Source organism: Dermochelys coriacea, chromosome 4, assembly GCF_009764565.3.
Source record: "Dermochelys coriacea isolate rDerCor1 chromosome 4, rDerCor1.pri.v4, whole genome shotgun sequence".
Classification (NCBI taxonomy): domain Eukaryota; kingdom Metazoa; phylum Chordata; order Testudines; family Dermochelyidae; genus Dermochelys; species Dermochelys coriacea.
In genome coordinates, this window is record NC_050071.1 from 90,475,950 (window position 1) to 90,502,263 (window position 26,314).

Sequence of the window (26,314 nt, forward strand, 5' to 3'; positions counted from 1 at the left end):
ACCCTGCAGTCACACCTCTCCACAGGTAAAGAGATGCAATGCAGAGCAGAGGTGGTTCAGTCACCCTGCACAAATTCTCTGTGGCTACTCTCCATGCTTGCAATGGAACTACAGCAGTTCTGCTGTATTTGGGGCCTTCTATGCCTGGGAGAGAGAAGGGAGACAGCATGTAGTCTAATTTGAAAAGCTTGCTTAGCTGGCTTATGTTCCTTTTACCTCTTCGGAAATTTTTCCATTCATCCTACCAAATAATAATAATATATTGCTCTCTTCACCCCTAGATCGCAAAGCACTTTACAAAGGAATCTGTATCATTATCCCCATTTAACAGAGGAGAAACAGAGGCAAAGAGGGGAAATAACTTGGCCAAGGTCATCCAGCAGGCCATTGGTAGAGCCAACATTTTCTAGAATAAGATAAGAACTTGGTATATTTCAGAATAGTGAGATATAACACAAATACTTTTTATCCTCTTCTAAACAGTGCTGCATCTCAAAGTGAATTCTCAGGGAATTTACTGTGTTAATCTCTCACTTTGAAGTGTTCTTTCCCATTCTACTGCTCCCAGAAACAGACTGAGTGGAATATAACCTGCAGAGGCTTTACTGTGCATGTTAATAGATTCTTTGGTATGTCACGTCACTATGACAAGCTTTTTAAAGCTCCAACATTTTGCAAAACAAATGGCGAGCTCTTCAGCTGATATGAATGGCCAGGGCTTCATTGAAGTCAGTGGAGCAATACCCATTTACTAAAGATTTAGCCCAAAATCATTAATGTAGGGTTATGTTGTGAAGACTGCAGAATGATAACACTGTTATTAACCAACATTTTAGAGCCTTGAATTGGTAAATGGAAAGCAAGTGAGTTTGGGGTTATTAGTGATTGAAAGAGACTATAGGCTTGGGCCATGTTTTTTGAACTTGGGTGCTTAAAGTTAGGCATCTAAATCCACCTAAATAAAAGTGGCCTGGTTTTCAGAGGTCCTGAGAAACTGCAACTCCTAAAGAGACTAACGGAAATTGCAGGTGTTGATTACCTATGAAAATCAGGCCACTTTTATTTAGGTACCTAAATATGGATTTAGATGCCTAACTGTAAGCACCCTAGTTTGAAAAGTTTAGCCTTACTTCATATAAGGAACTGAAGTTTACCCAAACCATTTTCTTCTGTAAATCTTTTTGGCCTTTTTGAAAACTTTTATTGAGTAGGAAACATAGAAGGGAAAGTATCACTTGCATGATTTTGGTATTTCCACATTTGATCACAACCAAAATCAGGAAGTGAAGAGTCATGCAAAAAAATAAAGCAAACAAACCAACACAATTTACCAAACTTCCCTACACCTTGGAAAATGTCCAGGTGGTTCCAATTTGAACATTGAGAAAAGATATGGTTCTTACTTTATATGAATTGGTTTCCACTTCCTCAATTGTTATGAGTTGCTTTACAGGTGCTGGTTAAAATGTTGAGACTTTTATCAAAAAAATTAGTCATATCATATAATTATAACTAGAGCTGGTTGCAAATTTACCAGCAGAACAGTTTTCCATCTGAAAACTTGGATGTGACAGAATCAAAATGTATCACAGGAACATACTGATTTTGTCAAAATTTTAATTTCAATATGGTTGAAATGTTTTGTTTTTACTTAACATAATTTCAGATTTTATTATATTAACATATGTTTTCTGCATAATATATTATACTTTCATAATATAGTATAAAAGTTTAAATGATAAAGTCAGAATGAAATGCTTTGACCTCATGTAAACAAAACATTTCAATAAAGTGAAATGAAGTATTTTCAGAATATTTCATTTCACAAGAAATTCTGTAATTTCTACTTTTCATCCCAATTCAGGATGAAACCAAAATTTCAAAATCTTGGAATTTCCCACAGGACAGAAATTCCAAAGTTTGACTAGCTCTAGTTATAACCTTACATCATAATCCCGTTGTATTAATAATACCACAAGCACTGACTGGTCAGATTTTATTTTCTTTATTGAAGAGCACTGCAAACTGGCCAGATTCTTCAGGTGATTACTCTCAGTACTTTACATGAATACACACATGCATGTACTAGTTTTCAGCTGAAAACAAATAATGCCCTCATAATACTTTCAAAATATCTTTAATACAGTGCTTAAATCTGTCAAATTCTGCTCCCAGATGTGCACATACAGCTCCCAATGAAATCAGTGAAAGCCCCATGTGTATATTTTAAAGCAGAATTTGGCCCTAATGTTGATCTGTTCACTAATGATGAAAGCAAACAGATTCTGCAGCTGAATTAATTTAGAAATATCAAACCTGACACAAGATTATGTGGCAGAATTTCAAAACTATAGATATTCATAATTTAACTTTTCTTAAGATCTGATTATAGTTTTAATAGAAAGACATCATCCACATATTATTGGCACTTAGTCCATGTTGTCTAACCAGTTCACCAAATGATTGCATTAGATGTTTAAAAGGACTGGAGAGAGATCTGATCTTTGTGGAATTCCACAACTGAGGTCTCTAATGGTGGAGGTGCAGTTTCCCTCCAGGAAGGACTCAAACCATTTTAGTGCATTATCCTAGTCCCTTGCCACCTTTCTCAGGTGAGACAGTAAAAATCTCATGGTTAATGTTGAACACAGCAGAGTGGTCCAGGAGGATGAGAATGGATGTCTGTCCTCTTAACTATTGACAGGAGGAGCTCATCTGTCAGTACCACTAAGGAATTTTTGATTCCATGTCCTGGTCTGAATCCAGATTGTGCCAGGTCTAGAATGTTAGCTTCAGTGAGATGAGCTGGTAGTTGGCCTTTTGCTAGCTTCTCTGAGCTTGCTCGGGAATGGGAGACTGGACATTGGCCAATAGTTGCTAGAACTGAAATATCCTGGGTGGATTTCTTCAGTATTGCACGTTTGAAGGAGGAAGAGAAGATTCCTTCTCTGAATCAGGCGTTGGCTACTTCATTTAGGAGTGACACCAGTTCAGTTTTCAGAGTAGCAGCCGTGTTAGTCTGTATTCGCAAAAAGAAAAGGAATACTTGTGGCACCTTAGGGACTAACAAATTTATTTGAGCATAACAAATTTATTTTTTGCTCAAATATGCTCAAATAAATTTGTTAGTCTCTAAGGTGCCACAAGTACTCCTTTTCTTTCAGTTGTTCAGTGACTCCTTTTCACAAGCCAGGAAGAGCATGCATCGGCGTCACAAATCTCGGGCTGAGCCCGTGACCCAGAGTGCCTGGGGCAGCCCTCACTGAAAATGCTACGGTCAGGGCAGGCTGCAAAAAGGAGAGCAGATTCTCCCAAAGACTGGTGGTTAACACTGAAGTTAGACTATCAACCAGTCACCAACTGTGCTGATCCCCCCACCCCTGCACTGGTTATCAAGAAACAAAGAAAAAGAAATCACACAGCCCCCTTTATTGCATTCCGTTTCTCTGGCTCTCAGTAAGCACATAGTTTCAAATAACTTCTCACTGTACTGGACCTATGTTCTTCTGACCCCAAAGGGCCAGCCACATTGCCAGATCAATATTAGTTTGGATCTTACCCAAAATACCATGTTGCCATCCAATCATTTAGTGTCTAAAACTAAAGGCTTATTATAAAAGAAGAAGAGAGTTGTTAAATGATAACGCATTCAGATAGATACAGAGGCTTCAGAGTCCATATATCAGGTTCTTATCAGTATTGGTGAGTTTGCTGGCTTGAAAGTCCCTCTGAAACACATCTATAGCTTGGATGGGTCATTCCATCCTTTGTTCAGAGAGTTTCAATTTGTAGAAAAGTCACTCCAGAGGTAGGAAGTAAGATTGAAGACAAAATGGAGATGATGCAGCTACATTTTATATTCTTTTGCCATGAGGCTTGTACTTCCTGTGTCCCAAACACAAGCTTCACAGCACATAGAAAAGCTTTAGAGATCTTGGTCGATAGACATGTTCCTACATGGCTTGCTGACTCATCAGGTGTAGTCCCTGGCTTTTTCAATGGGTTTATTGTATAGCTGATGTCCCTTGATGGGCCATTAAGCTGGCTTCCTGCCGATACCATTCTGTCAGAAACACAACACAAGATTGGAAATACAGATTTACCATACATATCTATAACTCACAATACAAAGGTGATACAAATATATAAAGAAGATCATAACATTTTTACTGACACCTTACACAGCATATCTAGCATCATCCAATTTTAAAATATTGGTATTAATAATATTATAAATGGTCACCCATATTCCATACTGTGCCTCCTTTAGGTTGTTTAGAACTTCTTGATGAGTTAATGTACTGAACTCTGGGAATGCTGGTGGGCTGTTGTTGGGGATATAGATAGAGCAGATCCATGCTGTTTGAGAAGGCTTCTCAAATGTGCATGATCTTTACAGTGAAGCAGAACAATAGTTCTTTGCAACACTTGGTGCTCTGCTCTGATGCAGATTGTGTGCATTCAGGATTGATGAAGTGGTTTACCACCCTGATAGCTCCGTGGGGTGGGATTTTCCAGGCTCAGTGAAGGCTGATAGGAAGGTTCTCTTGGCCTGCAATACAGCCTAGGCCTAAGCTCTGAGGAACCTGTTATGTTTCATCTTGTCTGAATCAGCCTTTATTTTCAGCCATTGGCACTTGAGTTTCTGCCCCTCTTTCTTCATCTGGCACATGGTGTCAAAACTAAGAAGCTCTGTGTGGGTGATGGGGAAGAAAGGGCTGTTTGGGAGCCAGTGAGTCAATGGCCACGGCCATTATAGAATGGTAATAATTCACCAAGTGTTTGACTCCTCATCCTGTGGGTGGGGTGCTGTTCTTTATCAGGCTTTGGAATCTGTTGAGTCCATGAGTCTTCCTGGACAAATCAGCATCACTGATCTTTTTGTTGCCTGGCTGCTGGAAAGTCTCTGACCACTGTCTTAATAAGGTGATGGTCTGTCCAAGACAGTGGCTGGGTTGTAAAATCTCCTACTTTGATGTCTAGGCCAAAGATCATGTCCAGGGTGTAACCAGTTGTGTGGGTTGAACCAGAGATGACCTGGGAAAGTCCTAAGGAGGCAAGTGAGGAAATGAGTTTGGGGGCTTTTGCATCTGTGACCTTGTCAATATGTGTGTTGAAGTCTCCCAGGATGACATGACTGAGTTATTTCACCATCATTGCCAACAAGGAGTGAGCTCCTTTATGAATGCTTTTGTCTGAGGTGGTGTATAAATGAGCATACAATCTAATGTGATGTTGGAATTATTAAAATATTAGATATTAATATTTATATACTATGGGAGACCATCAGTCATTAATTTAACCATAAATTCCTTTATTAAGTCCAAAGGACAAATGGAATTTTATACAATTGCTCTAAATATGCCTAAGAGTCTAAAAATAAGCAGGCACTACTCCCAATACAGTAACAAAGTATACTTACACATAGGCCAGACCGAGGGAAAGCCATCTCATTCTGGCATATTCCAGCATGATCAGGTAGGGTCTGACAAAGAACCCTCAAATTCATAACTCTTTTTAAACCCTTTAACAAACCAATGATGTTATTGCCAATTACTGACTTCAGCTAAAAAATCAATTTAAGAAAATTCTCCCCTCATTCCATTCTTAATACAGATAAGATTTACAACCTCCTTTATTCCCAAGGACTTTCCTCCCCTCCTTCTTGGTGATCAACAGTTTTTCTATTGCACCCAGGTTCACATAGGCCCTAACTTTTGAGATAACACTGGTATGTTGGCTCTTTTTAAGACAGATTCTTTTTGTCTTATTTAAAACCATCTGCAATCACTCCTATCAGTCAGAGACCTTCTTTTTAGAAACTTCCCCTTATCTCATTAGTTATTCTTTGAACCAGACATCCTCCCTACTTCATTCCTTCTGGCCTTATAGCTTAATATTTTCAAGACCTTCCTTCTACTTGCTAATCAGGGCCTTTCTTTACAACACATACATATTTCCTTAACCAAACAAGCCAACTTTAATTCTTTAATTTCATATTTATCCTACAACTGGCTTTGGCTCCCATTTCTACTCTCAGTTGAATGAATCCAAATTAAGTTGTCTTACCTGAGGCACCTCTCTTGCATTTGATGTTTTCAGAGAGGATGAGTGTAGTGCTGACTGCCTTCTTGTCCTGTGTAGGTGTGTGATGTACCGAGTATCTTAGGGAGACAACATATGCTAGCACAGGGCTCATAGTGTCATCCAGCTACATCTTGGTGATCCAGGCTATATTGAGTGCTTCATGGATGACGTCTTGTATTTTTTGTGGAGTGTCAGTGTGCTCAACTCTGTACAGAACATAAAAAAAGACAAGAAACCTAATTCTTATTTCACATATAGTGGTGTAAATCTGGAGTAACTCTGTTGAAATCAAAGGAGCTACAATAGTGTAAAACATGAATAGAGCCAATAAAGTGCTTGGGGACTAAGAGGTGGATTCAACCCACAGCAGTGCAGAAGTTTTTCTGATGCATATCAAATAGTATTAGATGTTGGAGTAACACTAATAGGTTTCATGGAAGAAATATGGTTTGAGGTGGGATTTGACACAAAGGTTGGGAGAGAAAGTTTATACAAGAGTTCCAGGTGAACTCAATTACAAATATTATGCCCTTGAATGAGAATATCATTTGGCAAAAGCAAAGTTCATGTTATAACCCAGATAGATAGCGGAGTGCTTATGAGCAACTGTAAGCTATCTATGACCTTCACTTTGATGTATAGTTTGTACATTATAGGGATATTGGGATAGTAAAAATGATAAAGTACTAGTATGATTATACACCATGATTTTCTTAACTTGATTTTTCTTTAGTTGTATAAGACTTGGCCTGCTGTTTCTGCCATTAAATCAGGCAACATTTAATTTCTTCTGATACACTGGATCTCAGCCTACTTAAATATACTGGGTAAGAACTTGGACATGATTACTTGCAAGTGGATACATAAATTACAATTTGACTAGTCAGGGGACTAATCCCATCTGCAGAGGAACTTGCTGCTGAGCTCTGTTGATGATCAAAGATTGGTTTGCTAAAATGTCACTTCTATCATGGAATTTCGGCACATCAATTTCTCTGCCTGTCACCACTTTAGGGACTGACGAGGGCATTGATTCTAAAGAAGGTTGTTTCAAAACTTTAGCATTCACAATATCAACCTTCTTATTGAGCATACAGAATTAAAAGATTTGTGGTGACAGGGAGATTCCCATCTCTACATGCTACATTACCATGCAATATTTGGGTGCAAGATAGAGATTTTCATTTCTAAATCTTTACTGTGAGTAACTCCTTTTCTCTTTCATTCTCATTCTTTCAAAATCTCTGTGCTTTAGGCTTGGTCTACACAAGGAGCTTATGTCAGTATAACTACATTGCTCAGGGGTGTGGAAAATCCACACCCCTGAGCAACACAGTTATACCGATTTAACCCCAGGCTTCTCCAGTCGACATAGCTACCGCCTCTCAGAGAGGTAGAGTCATTGGATTAAATCCTGACCCCTTTGAAATCAATGATTTAGGCCAGGTCTACACTACAAAATTATGTCGACCTAACTTACATTGGCATACAGCCACCGCAGTTATTAAATTAATAGTGTGTATGCTCACTTGGCTCCTTGTGTCATTGGTGCACACTTGTATCAATTGTATTGTCAGTGTGGGGCATTGTCAGATGGCTCCTAAAAGCCAGTAAACAGTCGATGTAAGCAATGCAGTGTATACACTGACACTGCGTCAACCTAATTGGGAAGGAGAAGATCCTGTGATCCTAATTGATGTTCTTGATAGTTCTTGGATAAAAAATAAGCATAAAACAAAACATTATATTTAAAAAATCCTACCAGACCTTACTCATCATTGTCATAAACATACAGCTAAGGGTATCATAAAATCCCTCCTTACCTGTAAAGGGTTAAGAAGCTCAGGTAACCTGGTTGGCACCTGACCAGAAGGACCAATAAGGGGAGAAGATACTTTCAAATCTGTGGGGGGAGGTTTTTGCTTTGTTCTCTTTGTTGGTTCTCTCCGGGTCAGCAAGGAATCTCCCAAAGCCCTACTTGAACTAAGCATCTAGATTACAAAAATTGTAAGTAAAGCAAGGAAATGCGTTAGTTTATCTTTTGTTTTAGCTTGTGAATTTTCCCTGTGCTAGAGGGAGGTTTATCCCTGGTTTTTGTAACTTAAGTTTTGCCTCAAGGGAAATCCTCTGTGTTTTGAATCTGATTGTCCTGTAAAATTACTTTCCATCCTGATTTTACAGAGATGCTTTTACTTTTTTTTGTTTATAATAAAGTTCTGTTTTTTAAGCATCTGATTGGGTATTTAGTGTCCTACAAACCCAAGGGTCTGGTTTGTGCTCACCTTGTTTATTTTTCAAGCCTCCCCAGGAAAGGGGGTGTAGGCTTGGGGGATATTTTGTGGGAATAGAAACTCCAAGTGGTCCTTTCCCTGATTCCTTGTCTAAATCACTTGGTGGTGGCGGCATACCTCAGTCCAAGGACAAATAGAGATTTGTGCCTTGGGGAAGTTTTTACCTAAGCTGGTAGAAATAAGATTAGGGGGTCTTTCATGCGGGTCCCCACATCTGTACTCTAGAATTCAGAGTGGGGAGGGAACCCTGACAATCAAAGAAGCAAAATATTGCAAAAATGGCACACCCAATGTACAAAAATTGCAGGTCACCTTCAAGACTCACAAAGTGGATTCAGATGGATCCACACTATTTTCTGCACTCTGGCTCCATCTGAGCAGGCTTCCTCCCATAAGTTCCCTTACCAGTAAGTGCCCTCCACTCCCCTTTAGTGAGAGAGGAGATTCCAATCTGCAAAGGGGAAACCATGCCAATAAATGGTAACCATCAGTGATGGTTTGCCCTGCACATTTGTGAGGGGGAGAATCTGGCAAAGTGTGGAAGTAGAGAGGATTATTTATTAATTATTATTATTAATGTTCTAGGTCCATGTTTATGTTTCCTGGAATACGTTTGGCTTGTAATTGTCACAAAAAAAGTACACTGGAGATTTCTAACTGGAATCTGAGAACAACCTGTCACTATGCTCTGTTGCCAGGCTCTAAGCAGTCTGACAGTACTAAAATATCCTGGTCAGATGACTGAAGTAAAACTTAATCTAGTGTAACCAGGAGTGTTGATTATGATCCAAAAAATTGCTCAAACTACAAGACAAAACAGTTATCAGATCAGACTTGATATGTACACTTGATCTTTCTTTTGGGTTCCATTTCATCCAATCTCAAGATTGGATCTTTTTCTAAGAGATATACATTAGTTCAAACAGGAATTAATTCAGGGTAGTCCTATGGCCTATGTTAAACAGGAGGTCAGTCTAAATTACCAAAATGGTCTCTTCTATCTTTATAATCTATGAATTCCAAATCCATCTAGCTCTACCAAAATTGGCAATCTTGCTGGTGCAACAGCTGCTATTTTGGCAGACACCAGGGACTGAACCTGGTACCTGTGGAGCTAAAAAGCAAGAACCTTTATAGCTTAAGCTAAAAAGGCCAGGCTCCCTATCTGAAAGATGCAATAGATTCATATCCTATGTGGATTGGGCACAGAATGAGAACACAATGCATACTGATCAGTGGGTTACACTGGCACAAAAATCATAATCTGCAATTTCAAGAAGACTATTTTGGAATTGTGTATTTATTTGTTTGTTTAAAGTGTGTTCAGAACCTCAGCCTCAGGGTATCTAACAGCAGTTAAATTTAAATAACTGCACAGGTACTGATACCCCCAGAGCTACCCACATTTCAGGAAAGATGTGGATAAATTGCAGAAAGTCCAGAGAAGAGTGACAAAAATGATTAAAGGCCTAGAAAACATGACTGGCCCCCAGGACCCCCCACTTCCCGCCCCCTTACCATGCTGGAGCCAGCCGCACCACCCACGCTGCCCAGGAGGAGGGAAGATTGAAAAAAATTTGGTTGGTTTAGTCTGGAAAAGAGAAGACTGAGAGGGGACATGATAACAGTTTACAAGTACGTAAAAGGTTGTTACAAGGAGGAGGGAGAAAAATTGTTCTTCTTAACCTCTGAGGATAGGACAAGAAGCAATGGGCTTAAATTGCAGCAAGGGAAGTTTAAGTTGGACATTAGGAAAAACTTCCCAACTGTCAGGTGGTTAAGCACTAGAGTAAATTGCCTAGGGAAGTTGTGGAATCTCCATCATTGGATATTTTTAAGATCAGGTTAGACAAACACCTGTCAGGGATGGTCTACATAATACTTAGTCCTGCCATGTGTGTAGGAGACTGAACTAGATGACCTCTCCATTAGACCATTAGATGATCTAGTCAGACCTCCTGTATAACACAGACCAAAGTAACATTGAGCAATGTTCCCTGTACACTGTGTGCACGTGTGGCCATGCAGCAATCTCAAATACACTTGACAGGTGCATGTGGGCCCACCCACACCCCGCAGGTCCCAGGGCCCATGCTCACCACAACGAGGACGAACCCCCCTGGGCAGCCCCCACCCCTTGCCATACACAAAACCCTACACATGCTCCCTACACACAACCCTCCATTTTGTCTTTGGGCTAGTGTAAGCTGGCCCAAGGCCAGAAATATTTATTTTGAGTTTGTAGCCCACTCAGCTCTTCTTCAGAAGATAAACCCACAGATCTCCATATAACTCTTGTCCCCTCAGGGTATGTCTACACTGCGATAAGAGACCCACAACACAGCTGCAGCTGGCCCAGGTCAGCTGACTCAGGCTTAGACTGTGGGGCTATAAAATTGCCATGTAGATGTTCAGGCTTGGTTTGGAGCCCCGTGGGGTCTTAGAATCTGGGCTCCAACCCACACATAAATGTCTACATTGCAATTGTATAGCTCCCACCCCACCATTCTCCCCCAGTCCAAGCCTGCAAGCCCAAGTCAGCTGAACCGGGCTGTAAGACTCAGTGCCATGGGTTTTTTAATCGCAATGTAGACATACCCTCAGAGACCCACAATTGCTGTGAGGAGGTATCCAATTGCTGCCAAGTTCATCAGACCTTCAGGATCTTGGTGAGAAGTCAGCTGTTGGCTACTCCTATGAAGAATCATTAGGATCATCTAGTTTGGCCTCCTGCATTAGCACAGGCCATAAAATTTCACTAAGTGATTCTTGCATCAAGCCAGTAAGTTCTGATTGTTCTTAGGAGTTCCTCTAACTTTATACAAGCATCAGTTCCATTTCCCCACTCTTTTAGAGTGGAAGTGGAGTGCTTATGTTACACTCACAGACCAGGAGCAGTTTTAAACTGGAGTTTCATTAAACTTGATAGCCAAAAAACAAACACAGCTTGCACTTTGCTCCAATTCTGCACAATTCTGCTGCTGCAACTAGAGCTGTCTCCTTTGATCTCCTCAGCAGGCCTTCAATCCTTGAAAGGACAAGGTATAGGTAAATCCAACCCTCACATTCCCTTCTGAGTGCTGCACTCACAACAATGGAATACAATACAGAGCCTTACAATGGACAATGCAACACCAGCAAACTTTATTTTATTCTTATCAAGAGGGAGCACCAACAAGTAATTTTAAAAGGCATATCTGTAGCAGTGGAACACCAGACATTTAAGAGGACCTGCAAATAGGATATTATGCTACACTTGAAGCTGAGACAGTTTCCCAACTTGAATACACATGCTTGTGCTGGTTTCATCAAGATACCATGCTAAAAATAGCAGTGTAGCCACAGTAGCACTGGCAGCAGCAAGGGGTAATCACCCCGAGCACAAATCCGCCTGGATCCTGTGGGTACATACTTGGGGTGGCTAGTCCATGCCACTGCTCACCACTGCCCATGCTACTGCAACTAAACTAGTATTGTTAGCATGCTAGCTCAATGAGAGTTAGTACAAGTATGTCTGCACGAGCTGGGAATCAAACCCTGAGTTCCAAGTGTAGACATAGCTTTACTTTCCAAAATTTTTGGAAACAGCTTATAGTACTCCCCAACTGCAGACCATAGATCACTGGTGGTCCACAGAGCACTGGCTGGCCATCAGCAGAGAGGTGACTGATTATATGGTGCTAGCACTCTGTGTTGTTTCCAACTACTACACTGCATTAAAGATAGAAAAATATTTAATGTATTTCCAGCTAATACAATGTTTCTATGTACATTATTGCCACAGAGATGTTATGGGCTTGTAAATGGGAGGTGAGCAGACCTGCTCTAAAGCAGATGGTATCAGACTCTCTATTAAGATGTAGTCCACATTATGAAAAAGCTTAGCAACCACTGCCATGGTCTATGTCAGAAATTATCCTGGGAACAAGGCTACAACAACACTGCACACATGAATTGTCTTTATCAGTTTTGTATTATGTGTGCTTATGCTGATATTGATTGTGCGTAACTCTGCTGGTGCCAGGAAAAATCATTAATTAAAATTAAAATACCTGCATTCACACCGCCTTTGTTCATGTCTCATAGAAGCCTGAACCTCCAATATGGTTGGGAGCTGGATGGAACAAAGATCTATGATTGCAAAAAGGTGCTGATTGGAAGAAGGAGTCAAAGCAAGGGCAGGGATAGGCTAGTTCTGTTGAACTCTTTGTTGCTGGATCTTCTGTTGCATTTCCCTCTGCACTTCAATCCCTCCCCAACTGGAGCTGCAGCATTACTCAAATTGCAGAACAATGATGCTTTTCTGCTGCCGTCAAACACTTTCCAGAGGTGTCCTGGGACAATGGATGGTGGTGAACCAAGAGAAGAAACAGCTGTTTCTCATGTAGAAGGTCTTAAAGAAACAACACAAAGAAATAAATGTCAGTAGGGTTTGGGTACAAAATTTTATTTCATTGCCAAGAATAAACTTCTGGTCTATGTAATAAACTTACAGGAAACTTGGTCATTTTTCTGGTGCATGGGAAAGGCACTCCCAAAAGTTTCTTTTTAATAAAGAAAACAACATGAAAAGCCAGTAAAAGCTGGTGAAAAGCCAGAATTACTGGAACTGGGAAAAGGATTAAGTGTTTTGTGAGAAATTTGTCATAGTTCTATGGAGTACATACCCTGAAGCTATGCTGTATAAACACAGCAAGTCAGAGATAAAGTACTCAGGAAAGATCAGAATAGAATTCTTAGTATCTATATTAAGCTCCTCTGTATTTGCCTATGACATAAAAATAGCACCAGCTGGCAGGGATGTCTTAATGGCTCAATGAAGAGGACTGCTTTACACTTTAAGAATGCTGTTAATACAGAAGATACTACATTCCATTAGGGAAAGGTGTTAGCTAAGTGACAAGATGTGTATGAACATGGAACATATAGTCTGAGTGCTTGTGACGGGGTTGGGACTCACCACCACGGCACCTCCTGTTGGTCGTTCTGGGAATTAGCTCTGTCCATGTGGAGTACCCTCTGCTGGTGGTGTCCCATCCATCTCTCACCCCCTGTTGGCATCTGGACCTGCGTTACTACCTTCTCGCAGGGTCCTCTTCAGGACACTGCCCTCTGGAGGGGCGGTGTTATCAGTAGTTCTTCTCCTCATCCCAGCCACAATGGCCAACCACACCCCAAAGTCTAACCCCTTTTGGCAGGGGTCTGGTACAGTCCATGACAGCCACTCCTAACAGCCAGGTGTAAGTGCAAGGGGAGGTCCCAGGCCCACCCTCTACTCTGGGTCCCAGCCAGGGACCCTCTGGTGGCAGCCTCCCTGTCCTCGTTCTCTCCCCTCGTCCATCTCTCTCCCTGGGCCATATCCCCTTCAGTGCCTTTACACCGGCTAGGCCCTTTTCTCAGGGCCTTCAGCCTGGCAGGGATCGGATCGGATCTCCTCATGCAGGAAACAGACCTTCACCCTCTGAAGGCCCAAGAAAGACTGCCTGCGGCTCACCTGGGCAGCCTTTATATAGGGCCTAGATTGGTCCTGATTGGCTGCCTCTTGCTCAGCCCTGATTGGCTCCCCAAAGGCCTTCTCTGATTGGCTGGCTGTCCACGCAGCTGCTCTGACCTGCTGTAGTCCAATCTGGCCTGGGGGTGGGGTACCACCTCACCACAGTGCTGGAGAAGATATTTCTGTAGGATGCTGATTTAACAAATACGGATATGAAGGAAAAAATCTACTATGGGAGCGAGAAGAAGTTTAGCATAACCTGCCTTCACAAATCATGAGTTGATTATGAAAACCCAAGCATCAGGTGCTGAGTGCCCTTCACTTTCACCAAAGTTACAGGAAGTGATTAGGAGCTATAAGTGCTCAGGATCTTTGAAAAACAGGTCATTTACTCAGGTGCCTAAATTTTAGGTGCCATACTTTGTGCACCAAAGTTTGAAAATATTGTCCTGTATGTGTACATAAGTAGTTGATTGTAATCATGATAGAGCAGCATGAATTAGGTTTTGCCTTTTGTTTTTTTTACCAGAACTTTAAGCTTAGCTCTCTTTTTGCTCTATATTCACCAAGCACAGCCTAGCAATTTACTGGTTATTGCATGTGTAACTGTGAATTCTGATTACCTTGGATATTCTATGGATGGAGCTCATCTAAGAAGGGTACCTGAATTTCCAAATGGAAGAATGTAAGGAAATTTCCACCTCGACATTCACATAGAATCATCTGACTGCACATATGATCCAGTGGGAATAATCAAGTTAGCTGTAACTGCCCTGTGTCAAGTTCCTCAAACTCGCTTCTTTGTGAGACAGTCACTCACAGAAACCGATAAACCATCTGAGCAACAAAGCTTTGGGAAGCCATGTACAGCCATTTGAAAAACAAACTATTCTTAATTTCTCATCGGAGTTAAAAGAGGATCTGGAGAGACAAACACTATAGCTATTCATTACCTACAGTTGTCAAGGTAACAGCAACCTCAAGTCAGGAGAGAGGTTTTGTTTTGTTTGTTTAACAATAGATTTCATTCTCCACCATTCTCGGGACTACAGATGCTCAAACATCCTTCTCAGATCCTCCTTCCAAGACAATCACATAATCACTTTTGTTTCATTTTGTGAAAATACATTTCCTCCCTGAGCATGGAGACATGTTTACTGAACTTTCTCTATATCTTCCCACAACCTTTGGCATTTGCTTCGGTAGCAGGGTGTTCAATCCACAAAAGGTGCAATCCAGACCAGTGATCGGCTGTGTCACCACCTGCATTGTAACCTTAGGTGTTCCACAATGCATTGCTCCTGTAGCTCTGAACCTGGGCCACTCACAACCAGCCTACAAGCATGCTGGTCACACCCTGAGTATCTGTGTGCTAGACAGCCCTGGTTCAGCATCTCTGACTCCAGCAGCCTATTTACAGCCCCATGGGACCACTCTGGTTGCCACTAGCCTTGGCTGCAACCAGCAAAATGACCCCAATATACTCCAGTCCTGAATTTCCCCGAAACTTGTGCACTCCAATGTTCAGTCCTTTCTGGGACAGTTCAGAGAAATAATATGGTTTGTTCTTTTAAAGATACAAAAATACATCACAACTTATTAACTTAACTGGGGTGAATACACCCTTCCCTTTAAACATAGCACTGAGTTCGTTTATGATAAAAGTGAAATAAATTTATTAATAAAATACCATAGGATTAAGTGAGTTCAAGTATAAGGAATGAAGAGACAAAGAGTTACAAGTATGCTTCTATAAGTCTAAACCTTAATCTAGCAAGATACAGTCTTTGTTCACAATGGTTTCACTAACCAGTCATTCTTTTTCCCAGCCAGGACTGACTTTCCCTCAGTCAGGCCCTGCCACAAAAGTACAAGGTGTTGGCTTCCCTTGTCTTCTTAGGTGAAAGATGTTTCTCACCTGTATTCAGTTCCAGAGACTTCAACTCTGACCCCTGGGTGCAGGACCCATCTTTCTCAGCTTGCAAGAGCTCTGTCCTCTAGTGCCTGACTAGTGATGGATGCCAAAGATGGCTTCTTTCCTTGCTTATCTCCCAAAGTTCAATGACCTTGTTTCAGGAAGCCCTTGCTGTGTCCACCAGGAAGCAGACCTCATGCTGTTCTTCCTTTCCTGTAGGCTTCCCATCCCCCTGTATGTAAATAGGGCTTCCATTGTTTTGATTCTATCATGATAATCTAGCTGACCCTCCTCCTATGTGGGCAAGAACTCTTCCTTCTTTTGTTCAGCCACACACTTTAAAACATAATATAAATGAGTATTCATAATTCCTCCTATAGTGTTAATACATACACTTCACAATGATATTAATCATCAGTGTATCATTGTAGTAGTAGGCATTCTTCAGTCTCGAGAGACCCTGGGTATCCACCCCTGAGAGGTAAAGGATTGTATGCAGTGTAGTTGAAGCCATGTTGGTCTCAGGATATTAGAGAGACAAGGTGGGTGAGGTAATATATTTTATTGGACCAACTTCTGTTGGTGAGAGAGACAAGCTTTTGAGCCACACACAGCTCTTCTTCAGGCCTGGGAAAGGTAATCTGTGGTTCACAGCTAAATACAAGGTGGAACAGATTGTTTAGTATAAGTAGTTAGCACATATCAAGGTAGTGGCCTGCCATTAGCATACAAAAAAGACCTCACTGTATACACTTTTATAATACAATAGTATTGTATACAATCAAGCTTGATCTGCACTAGGCACCTATATCAGTATAGCTACATCTCTTGGGAGCTGAAAAATTCACAACCCTCACAGACATAGCTGTACCAACCTAACCCCTGGCATAGACAGCGCTAGGTCAATGAAAGAATTCTTCCGTTGATGTAGCTACTGCCTCTCAGGGATGTGGAGTTCCTACGCTAATGGGAGAAGCCGTCCCATCAGCATAGGTAGGTCTACACTAAAGCGCTACTGCAGCGCAGCTACCACTGTAGTGTTTTAAGTGTAAAGATTCCCTTAGTTGATTCAGTTTCTTATCTCTTGAGATTCAGTCCCACTGTTTTCATAGACCAGTAATCTTTGAAATGGAGTCTTTGAAAAGTAAAACCCTAGCTTCTTTCTCCTGCTGGGTGTAGATGCCTTGCTTTCTTCTCCCTCACTTATTAGCATGACGTTTGCCTCCACTCCTTGATAGCTTGATGGTTCCTTTTATTGTTTATATGTAAATTGAGGTAAACACACATTCCTTTGTTTAGGATAGATCTGTTTAACAACTCTCCCTGACATACCTGGTTTGAACACATTTTAGTTATAATTCCAACATATATTGATAACCCATAATACCCATCGCTTACATATATCACACAAGAATATTAACAACCAGTGCATTATTAGTTTTCAAATGATACCTCACAAGGCATGTTTTGTACAAATGTTATTACAATAGTAGTGTAGGGTATGAATATATGGTGCTTAGTGTCACACAGGGAACTGTATTTTTTCCTCAAGAAGATTGGTTTTGCCTGCCAGAGGATCACTGGAACAGAGAAATTAGGTTTGCTCCTGGTTTGCATACTACAGGGCATACCCCTAAACACACAGCAGAGATTTACAGAGAGAATTCAACCAGAAACATTACATTCATTTATGTATGAAAATTAAAAGGCCATCTTTGGAACTATATTTTCCTATAATGAAAAATCATTCATCAGACATACTGGTAACTGGTATAAACTTCCCTGATAAATGCTGACAATGTAGACAGCCTAAAGGGATTTCACTGTATTTGTTATGGGAGTTCATCTGAATCTGAAAAATATTTTTTCTTTCTTTCTCTTATTTCCCTCAAAAGCATGTTATACTTTTTCTTGCACAGCAAGTTTCTGCTTTAAAGAAATGCTAGTGATATCAGTGATTGCATCACAACCTCCCTATTATGTTATGTTTAATCAAAGGCGTTCATCCAGCCTGATGTACATACCATATGAACCAATACCGCATGGTACTGCCAGAGTAAAGAAACACCACTTCTTTTAAGACACATGTGGACTGGAACAAAATATTCACATCTATGAGCAGCAGCTGGGTCACATCAAGTGTTGCAGGAAGGCACCTGGCATTCCGCATGTGTAACACAGCTCCAGGAAAAAAATCTAATCATAACCATCATCACTTTGGCATATATGGCACTTTTTATTTGCAAGTTATAGTCAACAATTATTCTTTGCAACAGCAAGTTAATAACTCAGGAGATGCTGGCACCTAATTCTGTGCTCAGCTAACACCTCTACCTCTATATATACTTAAAAGAAAGATTACAAACTGCATTTATCAACTAGTTACTGTTTCTCTGTCTCAGACTAATGACAATGCAATGAGTTTCTAGCGTAAACCCAACACTGGGAAATAATGTGTATAATCCTCTGTAAATTAACAAAGAGCAAGTTGGAGCTGCCACTGGGAATCCTTAAATTATGCAGCATTTCTCTGAAAGCCTTTTCTATTTCTCTCTCTCTATTAATGAAAACTGAAGCTGAAACTACTATAATAAATTACTTTTTAAAAGCGAATTTGTCAGATAAGCTCCATTAGATTTGACAGAATTTATTTGTCTTTCTTGTTAGGCATATCATGCAACCAACAGACTGATCTGAAATTATTTAATAAGTAGCAGAGTCCCTAATAATGGATGCAATTAATTAAATCTCCTCTGTGATTAATCGTATTAATCTGATGGCTGAAACCTTGATTCAAAAGGTTTGATGTGTATCCCTGAGGACATAACCCTCTTGCTTACAAAATTAATAGTGAGTAAATCTTAGTGATTTACTGGCAGCTAGTGAATTTTGTGTCAGACTCTTCTGACCTAAATTTGGGGATTATGATACAACATGGATGCTTCTAATGGTCAGAGTCACTTCCAAGAACAAAGTTGTAAAGTGTTCCCCCTTTTCCACCAGATCAAATTCAAGCTTAAGAACAACTAATGGGGAAGCCTAAGAGGTCAGGAAATTGACTGAATAAACAGCAGGATACAGCAAAGAAGCTGGTAAACTTTCCAGACCCTCCACCAATTTTTAAGTACAGAAAAGACCTATTATCATAAGTGCTCTCAGTTTAACTCTGTGCCAGCACAGAAATGCCTATGATGTATGTTCTAACAGTTTGCCTAGTTCAATTTTAAATGACACAAATATAACCCTTCTGCCAGGTGGAGCTAGCAGGAACCAGGGCCGGGTTCAATATCAAGGGGTTCCTTTCCATCGTTACAACACAGAACCAGCTCGAGCCCCCACCCAGTAACCTGGGAAAATGACACACCACCCCTGGGTGCCTCTGAGAGGCAATACTTCCCCACTCACGAGCACAAAGTCTGAGTGTAGAAAAGAAACTTTTAATAAAAGAAGGGAAGTAACTCAGAGTTAATTTGGGAAAACACTGCAAACAGGGTTCATAAACAAAAACCATGAGTAAAACCCACCCCCAAGTAGGTTTGGCAGTGCCCTTTCCCCCACAGATTCTTAAGTCCAGCAACCCAAAAGTCCTTTTCACATGCCCAACTCTTCTCTGCTCCCCACTCACAGTTGCTATCCTTGGTCAGCACAGACCCAGAGTTCAGAGATGAATCTGCAGAGTTCACGTTGTGAGTGGTAAAGAGGCATCTTACTTGCTCCACTGGCTGCTCACTGGCCATCTGTTCACTGCTCTCGCCATGCCCCTCCACCAGCCACCCTGCTGGCCACTCGTCACACCTCTCTGCCACCGCCCTGCTAGTCACTCATTCACCAGCTGACTGTCAGTGACCTTCTGCGTCTCTGCTGTGACCTCTGCACATCAGTCTCTCAGTGATTTTCAGCTCTTTTGCAGATTGGGCAGAAACTCTGCCCCATCTCAAGTGATTTCAGCTCTCAGGGATTTTAGCTCATAGCATGCAGGGCAGAAACACAATCCTACCACAACTGGTTTCAGCTTTGATTGAGCATTTAAAATAACAAAGGAGACTCCTAATGAAGCCTACTTAGCTGTATTCTTTCACCAGTTGGGAAGAACAAGTGAATCCACTCTAGAGAGAACTGGGGGAAGAGTTATGCAGCCTCCTGACCAAGACCCCTGTTCCCACCACTGTTACTTTCACAGGGCTTTGGCAGTTGAGCCCCTGGCTCACCAAGGTCCTCTCCGCTAAGGGTGACTCCCCCCTGTCCCCCATTTGGAACAGGTTAAGCACAGTCCTGCTTCCCTGCATTCCCACAATAATCACAACCTTGACAACAGCATTTCTTCAGTACTAACGTGATTTGTGACCCAACACCAGCCAAGTTGATTACAATGAACAAAACAGTGCTCCATCTGCTGAATAGCTAAGCAAATCTAAGCAAAGCAGGAGCAAACGGCAGGAGCAAGCTGTATTTACAAAACCACACCCAGAGTCTCTCCCCCTCCCAGCTAACTGTTAGGGAAGCATTCATTCAGACCCTGCTTACACAAAGGTAGGAGGAGTTTACTTTACCTAGGTAGGATGTTGCCCTAAGGAAAAAAGGGTAGAGACCAGCAGACTGCTAGTTATTCGAGATAGCCTTGTTCTAACATGAACGCTACCTGTGACCAGATAGGCATTGTTGATGTTACCATACAAGTTTGCTTGCTCTGCTTAGTTTGGTGCTACGGATCTCACTATTGACCTTCAAGTATAGCAAGATTCAATACATTTAATACATTGTAAAACACTGTGACATCATCTTTCTTGTACATTTAGTAGATCCATTGAAATTAAACAGACACCACAGTTATGAATGTCACATAAATGCTAGACATACAGTGTTTAATTCCATATATGTAACTCACCAGAAAGATCAAAATTATTCTGAGTTTGCTTGTTATAAGCAACCTCTCAACATTCATAGTTATTTTATCTGGATCATTAAGTGGAAAAATGAAGTTGAATCCTTTTCATCGTTCACATGACCCCTGAATATAGCCTCGAGTGGTGCATTTAACAACAAAAAATATGGTATTTATGCTCCATAGCACACTCCCCCTGCATCATACCGACATTTGTGACTAAACTACATTATATGAGACTGTGCCCCTTTCAAATTGTAAAATAGATACATAGGGCTAAATTTTCATTTGAATTAACTCCATTGACTTTATTGGTGTAACTAAGCCTGGAAGTTGACCCCTGATGAATAGGAATACCAATTACACAGATTATTATTATTATTTATTATTATTAAAAAGTATTTCTATAGTACCAAACATTTATATGGCCCTTCACAAACAGATTGAGACACATTTCCTACCCCCAAACGTATATAAGCAAAGGAAGACAAACAAATTGTTTTCAAAGAGAAACAGGAAAATAGTTTGGGGAAGAGAGAGCTTGGAAAGATTTTTCATGAGGAGGAAGATCCTTGGAACAAGTGTAATTTAAGGGCTGTTGTGAAGGAGGAGAGAGGGGGATAAGACTTGAAGTACATAGAATAGAAACTTCTTCAAATCATAGGTGGCAACACAGTAGAGGGTACAAAGTCAAAAGCATTAAAAAAAAAAAAGATGCAGGCCTTTCTACATTGAGCAAATTCACATTAGTACACTGCTGAAGTTATATCAGTACAAACCACAGATATATACATTGCTCTAGGGCAAAGTTGGGTTCATACCAGTGCAGTTTAATTCAGTAACATACTGAAGTAAGCTGTACCAGTATAAATCCCATTTTGTGCCAATTCAGCATATCTGCATCTAGGGGTTGTATCAGTATAACTACATCAAAGTAGTTCCAATGCTGAGAATTTCCTTAATGGAGACAGGGTCTACGAAGACCAGGAGGTGAGTTCCACCAGGAACTGAGGCCCCAGGCAGGGACAAACAGGTGTAGAAACAGCAGTGGCTATGTGGAGAGTGGAACACACACGTTTAAGGTTATTTTTAATAATTTACATTACATTACACCTTTATAATTTAAGTATTATTTGCTTCCTTTCCCATGGCTGCTATGAATGATGTGCTGCCTGTCTCAAATTGAATTATCTACTGCAGTGCTTGGAAGACCTAGAAATTTCCTATAACAGAGGAACAAGGAACAAGGCACCTGGGGTGAAATCCTCTTTAGGGGTACAGAACAGGATTAAAATTCTCAATTTTCCCTTGAGAGGAAACCAAACTTTTCTGAATTAGTTCATTCCATTGCTAGCTGGAAATTTCACTTTGGGCTTTGGATTCAATATGAGAGCTGTCAGCCAATATTAATCCTACAGAATGTATGTAGGTCATCTACGGCTAGCAACCTGGCAATTGTGCAAATACTGATTCCCTCCTCCTCCACCCCCTCCATTATAATTGCTTTGGTGGACATAAAAAGAAAGCAACGTATCTTAAACAAAAGACTTCAAAAGCCCAATGCAGTTTTGTTATTCAGTTTTTTACCAGAAGCATCACTAAGGCCATTCTGAGGTTACAGATCTTGTCAGAAGAACTATGATTTCATATCATTTGGTTATGCTGAGATTGGTTTATTTTTAGAGAGATTTTAAGCTTGTTAACTTTAAATTGGAGGGGAAAGAAATCATTCCTATTTAGCTATCATTAAGAACACCAAAGCTTTCTGGCTGTTCTTCCCCTGACAGTACAGGAGCAGGCTGTTTATTATCATCTGAACTAGCAGCATATTTTGCCACTATGGCAACAGAATAATATTGAAAAGACAAAGGAGCATTGCTGTGATTAGATACACCAAGGATTATTTCACTTTAAAATATGAACTCCCTCAAGGATTTATATTTATACTGTTTACAGTCCACTGGTCACAGAAAGGATAAACAAAAGTGACATAAACACCCATATACACCGACAAAGTTACTACCAAATGCATTATCAACAGAATTCAGCACAATGCACTGATAATTTGCTGATATTTACTTGCAGCCCACAAGTATTAATACACAGAAGAGCAAATCTTCTCAGCTTAATAGCATCTAGCTATTTTTGTTTTTGACTTTTTCATAACAGTAATGGTCTTTAAAGGGACACTCTCAACATTAAACTAACTTTTTTTTTTAAAATGCCCTTGCCTGTATTGGTAACAATCTCCTAGGTTATTGTTTTTTAATAATTACATTAGCAGCCAAAGGCCCCAATCAGGACCAGTACCCTTTTGTGCAAACACATCAGATAACACAATCTCCATCCATCCTGAAGAATTGGAAAGCTAAAAAGATGAGTGATGATACATGCAGTTGGTTAGAGAGAGACAGAGATACAAATATATAAATATTTAAATATATTTGTTATTTTTATAAATTATTAGTAGTAGATGAAATATGTGAAAACTATCCCCATTTGCTCCTCTGCCTTGCCAGCATTCATTAAAATAGAAAGAATTTTTAAAAAATCAAATTTGCTTTTCATCATTTGTAAAGTTCATTTACTTTTCTTTCCTCAATTTGATCAATAGACTGGTCAGTTGCACTTTCAAAATGGTACAATGTTATTGTGTCTAGGTGTCCACAGTATAATGGGACGGTTAATTTTTTTAAAAAGTTTTCATTAAAACTTAAAGAACATACCATGGAAATATTTTCATACAAAAAAGTGCAATGACCCCACCACCATCATCAGTAACTTCTATAAGTCTTAAGTACATGCTTAAGTATCTTACTGAATTGGGGCCTTAAACCCTATGTACTCAGGAATTGCCAACCACCTAAATCTCTCTGTGATGTCCGAGATGAACCAGACTAGGACTGCTGGAAATCCCAAAATATATTCATGAGAGGATAGGAGATAGGACCTTTTCTGACAGTTGCCTCCCTGCTTGAAATTCTCATCCCAAAGAGAATCAGAATATCAGGGTTGGAAGGGACCTCAGGAGGTCATCTAGTCCAACCCCCTGCTCAAAGCAGGACCAATCCCCAACTAAATCATCCCAGCCAGGGCTTTGTCAAGCCTGACCTTAAAAATGTCCAAGGAAGGGGATTCTACCATCTCCCTAGCTAACCCATTCCAGTGCTTCACCACCCTCCTAGTGAAAAAGTTTTTCCTAATATCCGACCTAAACCTCCGCCACTGCAACTTGAGACCATTACTCCTTGTTCTGTCATCTGATACCACTGAAAACAGTCTAGATCCATCCTCTTTGGAACCCCTTTTCAGATAGTTGAAAGCAGCTATCAAATCCCCCCTCATTCTTCTCTTCTGCAGACTAAACAATCCCATGTCCCTCAGCCTCTCCTCATAAGTCATGTATTCCAGTCCCCTAATCATTTTTGTTGCCCTCCACTGGATGCTTTCCAATTTTTCCACATCCTTCTTATAATGTGGAGCCCAAAACTGGATACAGTACTACAGATGAGGCCCCACCAGTGCCGAATAAAGGTGAATGATCACGTCCCTCAATCTGCTGGCAATGCTCCTACAATGCTTCCCTGCACTTTTGAGCCAGTATGCCTCAACTCTCATTTAGAAAGACCATCTCTAGACAAAAAACAAAAGAATGGTGCAGTGCTCTAGCCTGGGGCTCAAGCAATGCACATTCAGTTCCTTGCACCACCACAGATGTCCTTTGTGACCTTGAGTAAGTTATTTAGCTTCTTTGTGTCTCAGTTCCTCACCTGTAAAATGGGGATTAGTATACTTCCCTCCTTCACAAGAGTGTTATGAGAATAAATTCATTAAGCATTTTGAGGCATTCAGATATTATGGTAATAGAGTTCATATAAGTACCTAGATAGACAGGTGCCAGACTGCCATAGATCTAACTACACTGACTTTTAATAGAAGTTAGGCACTCATCTATCATTTATGACATTGAAAGTCCCCCCTTTAGGATGAAATGAGCACGACAGATTTCTTTGACATGCCCTTTGAGCATGACAAAATTTTGATTGCCTCAGCTGATTTTGTTAATCTTTATTGTATACAAGAAAAATATTTATACTGCAGATATGGAAGTTGATCAACTATGTAATAGGAGAGTTTTGAATGCATACAATTCTATAAAAAAGAAATTAATTACATTTTAACTACAAAATGAAAAAAATAAATGTTCAATGGAGAGATCAACTAAGTCTCTTGCTAATCATTATAGAGCTGTTATTCTGCCTTGATTCATTTTTGTGAACTAAAGTGAATAGAGCTTGTATAGCCTGTTTTATAATTTGGCATGAGCCTAAACTAAAATAGATCTGACCCACTCCCCTTCCACACACCCATTACACTCTGGAGAGATTTGAATCTGAGCTTCGCATTATACCTCTAAACTGGGACAAACAGGAAAACCAAATTCTGAGACCTTTGAACTTCGGGGATGTTTGGGTTCTGGTCCAAATCTGGTTCTGAGCTTCATGGCCTGGATCACTCTCTTTTCATAATCCATCATTTCTGATCCCAGAAATATATTAAAGGAAACAAACTGTAAGGTAACATTAGGTTTATGCAAGACAGAAGCAAAGAGGGTCTAAAAGAGTGATGTAATTGTAATCAAGTGCAGTTGCAAGCTAAGTACAGGACTAGATTAAGGCACAGACAATTTAGGCATGTCCCTAGGGCCCAATTTGGGCGGTGAAGCCCAACTAAGTAGCGCTGTGACCACTGTTCCCTCTAAGCTGTGTGCGTGTGCATACAGATCCTAAACCCCGCGCACATGGCGAAATACTGCACAGACAAAAATTTGCACAGAAGCACAACAATTTGCACAGAAGAAGTTTTTTGCACATGCAGCCTGTCAAATATTTGCACAGAAGAAATTTTTTGCGCACACGGCCTGTCAAAAATTAGAGGGAACATTGGCTGTGACCCCACGCACCTAAGTGGTGACCCACATGCCACTCACTCAAATTTCACTGCCACCCCCCTTTTGATTGAGGGGTGGCAGGGCCCAACCCTGAGTGGACGGAGCGATGGCCAAAGCTGCTTCTCCTTGCCATGCCATGGGGCCAGCTGCTGCACCAGGGCTCCCCCTCGCAGCCTGCCCCAAGTTGCTCTGCTTCCTGAAGTCCGTGTCCCTCTGCTCTGCCTGCAGGACTCACTCAGCTGCAGCCTCAAGACTTACAAGCTGTGGTGAGTACCCACACAGAGGAGCTGGCCAGGAGAGGAGCGGCAGAGAGCCCTGAGTGGGTGGACAAAAGGGGATTTTGCCTAAGGCCCAGTGGATAAGTATAAAGATAACATTGGAAGGTACAAGTAAGGTGCTTTATGATTTTATGAGGACTTTGGAACTGATTTATCCTGCAACATGCTCGTCATAACATTCTGATTACCGATTGGAGCATTTCTGTTCATTTAAACAGCATAAATGAATAAACGTGCTGAGAACAAGTTGAGCTGAGGAAAATGTTGAATTATTCATGTGACTAACTACGCTTACTCATGGCTACTATAAACTGAATCCTAACCTGAAGGTTTACAGTTTATTTTATGTTTTTACATCACAGCGGAAGCATGTCATGCTGTAAAACTGCTTCTTGCTAACTATGTTTTGGGAAACA